Raw genomic sequence first — 6053 nt, 5'->3', positions numbered from 1 at the left:
CATCGTACCGTTTCGTAGTAACGTACCGTTGGATATTTACACGCAGGCACGAAAATTATGGAGAAAATTGGTGGGTGTTGAGTGGGATCATCGTTGTCGAGGCCAGGTCATATCATGAAAGAAAGTCGAGATGTACACTCGCAAAATGATCTAAATTCATTTCCACACGGAGAGAATTTTTTTTTAGAATTTACCCTGAAAATATGACAGTCGTGGAACAACATTGTATTTCGAAGAATTTTAATATAAATCTCTCTCATTTATTAATAAAACAATAAAGTACGAAATAAGTTTGATCAATTTTACTGAAGTGTATGGTAAAAATCTTTAAAATATTGTTTACCACAACTATCATATTTTCAAGGTAAATTTTAAAAGAAAATTCTCTCCGTGCATAATTATCTTACAACCGCGCGGATCGCTATACTATATCGCTGTAGAAAACTCTCGACCCGATTCCTCGTCAAGATCTCCACTCGTAGGACACGTAGAAAATAAAAGTGCACTTATTAAACAATCCAAGTGCAAGCTATCAATTGAGTGTACATAGAACTTGATCGGTTCAGCTCTTATTGAGATCCAATAATCGCGAATTTAAAAATCGCCGGATAAAGGAAACTTAATAGTCAGCCTCGCGCCATAACATATCGCTGTGCTTGGTTTAACGTCGAAACTGCAGAGTCTCCCGATATGCTTTGTATATTACATTCTATAGTTTTTATAAATAACGTTTATAAATAATTAAATTATGAATTTAAAAGAAGAAAAAAGAAAAAGGAAACAAAGCAGTTTCTTCTTCTATTATTCTTCTATTATATTTTAATTCAAAATAATGCTCCTATTTTTATATTAATTAATAATTGATTTTATTTTGCCGATTAATGTATATTTAAATCAAAATTAATTAGAGTAAAGAGGCATTCAAATTAAAATGAATTAATATCATTTGATATTAGGAAATACTTTAACATTCTTCTTATACTTGTTACGAAGAGAGAGAAGTTATCTGAGAATATTTTTATAAATATTTTTAAAATTATTAAGCGATATCTGATGAGATTATTACCGAAAGATGTGAAATTGTAGGAAGATATAAGTAGATTACTTTGTATACATCATATTTTTACCCATCATGTGCATTCAACCCTTATTGTAACGGTTTTACGGACATTAGTGTAGACCCTTATATTCCTGCGCATTCTATTATATCCTTGAATATCGTACTTAACGTCGGAACAGCCCGTAATGCTGTATAATTCCATAATGCGCGCAATATAATGTGCTCGCGAGTTTATCATTATCAATTCATAAATCTCGCGTTGGTAGTTATAAGTACAAATTTTTCATTGCATAAAACAACGCGAATTGTATTAAACGCGAATTATTTAAGCAGAATAAAATTTATTGCAGTAAGTATAAAAACGTGCATTTTTCAAAATTTATTATATCTGCATAAAATGTATAAAATTTATTTAAATGTAAAACAAAATCTAAAAATTATTCGTTTTGATTTTTAAATAAAGTGTAATATGATATATATTTGTGATCAAATAATTGTGCCATAAGATTTCCTTTGTATTTTGCCAGTTTCATAGAAACTACCATGTTTTAAAATTACTCATTAAAATATCAAGTTTTGAAAAATTAATATGAATTTTGCAATAATAAACATAAATATTAAAACAAGTAAGTTTGACGTAATTACATCGAAATGTGTAATATTCAAAAATTACATACACAAAACTGAGATTCCCAACCGAATCTTTGTTAAATCGAAAATAAAAAGTCCGAAAAAAAAATCAACTTTCTATAAATCTACAAACTTATCACTCATTTGTTACAATAACGATGTAACTAAAGAACCTGTTATTTTTTAACTGTTTGCAAAAAAGAACGGAAATATGAAAAAAGAAGGAAAAAACGTACTTCAAAAGAACATAATTATTGTATTCCTCTATAATCAGTTATTACACCAAAATTGCGTTCTAAAATTAATATTACAAAATTTGAACAGAAAACACTCAAACTTATTTTCCAAAAAGTTTTACTTTTTTAATTATATCGTTATCGTAGCAAATGAACGATGTAACTAGTTTTCCGGTGCTTTGTAAGGAAGAGTTTTAACGCAAAAAGTTCTATCTCCGCGGTATCGGCGCGCTCGCGTAAAGCACGAGCAAGTTCTTCATTATCGTCTGCAGCCTAAATTGCGTAGGCGTATCCGTACCTTCGTACACACACGTTACCTTGACGTACGTACTGCGTGTACACGCATGTACACGCGCAACGGTCCCGCGCCCCTGCGCGACGTGATATGTGCGTCACACACACCTTTGCAGTAAACGAACACGCGCCGTATCGAGTCGTATACGTGTGTATTCGGATAGTGGGGAACGAGCCGAGCCGAACGTAAACGGAAACGACCGAGCGCCGCGGAGCCGGTTGTGTCGCGCGGCAGCGAGTCAGTATCGCGTCAGTTCCGAAGTGAAGCTGGTCAGTGATCTGTGTCAGAGCAGGGCCATTCTCCGTGTCCGTCACTCTCTCTCTCTCTTTCTCTCTCTTCTCTCTCTCTTTCTTTCTTTCTCTCCTTTTCTCTCTTCCTGTTTTACGCGGCCTACGCCTCCCTTTCGGTTCTCTTCACTTCGCTTCCCGTCGCGTCGTCTCCGTTTCCGTTCGCGCGTTCCTTCCGAGAGATCAATGTATCCCGGTCTCCCGGTCTCTCCCCGGGTACTCGCGAGATACACATACACGGTAATACGCAGTGCCACAGTGTGGAGTTGTTACCAGTGGGGAAAGAGCAAAAATTAAGTTTACGTGCGGACGTACCACGCACAACGACCTTGGTCCACCACCGGCAACAACCAACCGACACCAACCACAGGACAGCTTAGTTTTATCAAGTAAGTGCGTAGGGTTTTGTGTTCAATGATCTTTCGATGATCGTGCGATCATCTGTCACGATCGTGACGTTAATTGGCGTCGATAGATATTTTGAAAAACAAACGAGCGTGCGAGCGGAGTTTTGAAATTGTCTGTTACAAAAATCTAGTAGCGAATTCCGGCCGGTGTGAAGTTGGCACCATTTTGAAAAAATCGATATTTTATACACAGTTTGCACCCACAATAGTTCTACATTCCGAATAGCCGAATTCCGTCAATTTGCACTGGAGTAATGCATACTGAAAGCTGCTGTACGTGAAATTAGCAAAGTTAAATGTAAAAGCGTATAAGTATTTTGAAAGATTAAATGTCTAATAATGATATCGTCACTATAGGTTTGTTTGCGTTGCTTAAAATCCTTAAAGAATTTTGCGTTTAAAACAAGTCAGATTTATATTTACGTTAAAAAGGGAGAAAGCGAAGGCGTTGAGTGCAAAAAGTGCAAACAATACAAACAATTTGGCTCTTATTGTTTGATAATAGCTGGATTGGGATTCATTCCGCTCTTACGCAATTAAATCGTTGCCATTCTAATCAAGCTTCAAATGTAACAACCTAAATTAATGGAATTCTCTATTCTGTTGATTATTGCTTCGATGGGCAATTTTCTTAATTATTTGCGTTCGGTAAAAACCGGCAATTTTTTAAGAAATTTCTTTGAAAAATGTTGCCCCTTTAAATTTGCCGCCCCTATGCATGGCTTAAAGGTCTGTTCTTTTTCCACCCCAAGTTCTGATGTATCCTGCAATAAATTAGAGCAAAACAGATATAGTTTGTTTCACTCTTACTTATTGCATTAGTTTAGAACTAATTCAGAACTATTCGAAAAAGGACAAACCTTAAGTTAGCCTAATCATTAATACGTCATTATTTAATGGAGTATATATGTATTATTTGATTAGCAAAGTTGATTCTATTATGCCACTGTATTTAGATAATTTACATAAAGCAGTTTTTAATGTGCATTGATCCAGTATAAGTGATCAAATTCACTCTATATCATTGGCCAATTTAATTCTAAAAGACAATAATTAATTACGTATTTTAAACATTAAAAGCACTAAAAAACTCCCATTAAAAGCATTAGAAGCAAAGTTGTTCACCTCAAGTACTCCAAATAAATAATTGATTATTGTTTTTCAGTAATAAATTTATTGCTGGTATTGGATTTCTATCGTCCGGTTTTTCATTATCTGATTAACTTGTTTAATCTTACTTAACTTGAGGATGATATAAAAATTGTGTTTTTCTACATATAACTAATCACTGAACAGATTTCATAGAGATAACTTTAAAAGCTATTCACTAGAAAACTATCAGTGATTAATCATAGATAGAAAAATATAATTTTTACATTATAATCAGATTAAGTCTAACCACAATTAAGTTAATCAGCAAATGAAAAATTGAGCCTATAGGGGGTTTTATGCTAGTAACGGTTTTTTTATATTCACGTTTATGAAAATCAGTTACACTTCATACTAAAAAGGATTTTGTATTGTAAACTCTGCTCTGCATAAACTTATATTTTTATGAGTTGACTCATTTTTATACATACGATCTCTGTGCTTGATAATGTACGATATTTCCGAAATGGGAATAAGCTCCGATCTGGACCATTTAAATCTGCATAACGTGTTTATTACGGCAAGGTCAATTTCTTCGTTAAATAATGTACTTCGAGATAAAATCTTAATACGTACAAACGCACGCATACACATACACGTTCTGGTATATAAAGAAATCTGATATCTTTACTTAAAGCGATCTGTTTCAGAAATTATCAGATTTTAAAGAAGGGTGTTACAAAAAGGCCTGTTTTTGTTATGCTCGAGAATATTTTAAATAGCATCATCAGTGCGCATTTCTCGTCTCGAAAATTATAAGAAATGATATCTATTTTACTTCTTATAGTTTTTGAGGCAAATTTGATGATATTAGTTAAAATTGTATCAGACGACGAGAACACATAAACAATTGAGTTTAATCTTTAAATAGGTAAGCGGTTTAAAGATACGTAAGTTGGGGTGCTCATAACATCTTCAAAAAATTTTAATTGTATGATTATTTTTTATTAGTATATTATGTTATAGTTAAATTTACATTATATTTATATTCTTATGAAACATTTATATTCTTATGAGAAGAATGTAAAAATAATGAACTTTATAAGAGTTCTGAGCTTAAGTTGTACTCTTTATTTTTCTTTTCTAAAACAAGATTTTAAAGAAATTAAACTATATATCTTAAAAATATAGACTATCTTATAAAAATATTATATTTAATAGCAAAAACATTAGACGCAATGGAAAGTTTTCGTGTATTTGCGTTTGATATTTTCGCTACTAAATATAGCATTTTTATGAGATATTTTATATTTTTAATATTAAAACTGTGTACACTGTGTATCATTGATTCATGTAGCAGAGCGACTTATCTTGCGAATATTTGCAACACAACATACTTTTCTGATTTTAAACTCAATTTTTTGTGTATTCTGGCATTGTAACGCAATTTTTAACTAGCATCACGGATTTCTCGCCTCAAAAACTATAAGAAATAATAGATATTTATTTTAATTTCTCAAGCGCAGCAAAAATATAATAACCTTTTCGTAACAAGGCTTGTTACATTTTATATATTTTCTTTTTTCTTTAACTAGGTATGTTTTATGGTCTAAATAATATAAGTAAAAATTTATATTATATTTATAGACACACGCAAACTTTTATCTTGTTGTTCATTTCATTAAATGTTTTCTAATATATTCTGTATGGCTTGAAATATATAATTATAACAATATATATTGTTATAATTATACATTTATTCATAAAAAGATTTTCAAGCCATACAGAATATATTAGAAAACTATATATCAGAATATATTAGAAAACAAATATGGAAAATATATTATATTTATAGAAACACGCAAACACTTTTTTATCTTGTTTTTTTAAATATTTTCTAATATATTCTGTATGGCTTGAAAATTTTTTTATGAATAAATGTATAATAAATATAACAATATATATATATATATATTAGAATCATTTAAAGAAATGAACAACAAGATAAGAAAGTGTTTGACGTCTTATAAGTTAGCGGAACAAAATGAG

General features: G+C 31.5%; 1 protein-coding gene across 1 annotated transcript in view; it reads left to right on the top strand.

Moving 5' to 3' along the window:
- The first annotated feature begins 2490 nt into the window (after positions 1-2490).
- The window catches only part of sano (CABIT domain-containing protein serrano), a 121285-nt gene continuing 117722 nt past the window's right edge, over positions 2491-6053 (top strand). Inside the window, 1 exon segment of the mRNA XM_018453014.1 lies at positions 2491-2897. The gene's annotated coding sequence lies outside the window, so the exon portion shown is untranslated.

Source organism: Mycetomoellerius zeteki, unplaced genomic scaffold (genome assembly GCF_001594055.1).
Source record: "Mycetomoellerius zeteki isolate Tzet28-1 unplaced genomic scaffold, Tzet1.0 scaffold360, whole genome shotgun sequence".
In the NCBI taxonomy this organism is placed as follows: Eukaryota; Metazoa; Arthropoda; class Insecta; order Hymenoptera; family Formicidae; genus Mycetomoellerius; species Mycetomoellerius zeteki.
The sequence above is the reverse complement of the archived record's forward strand: the minus strand, read 5'-3'. Positions and strand labels throughout refer to the sequence as shown.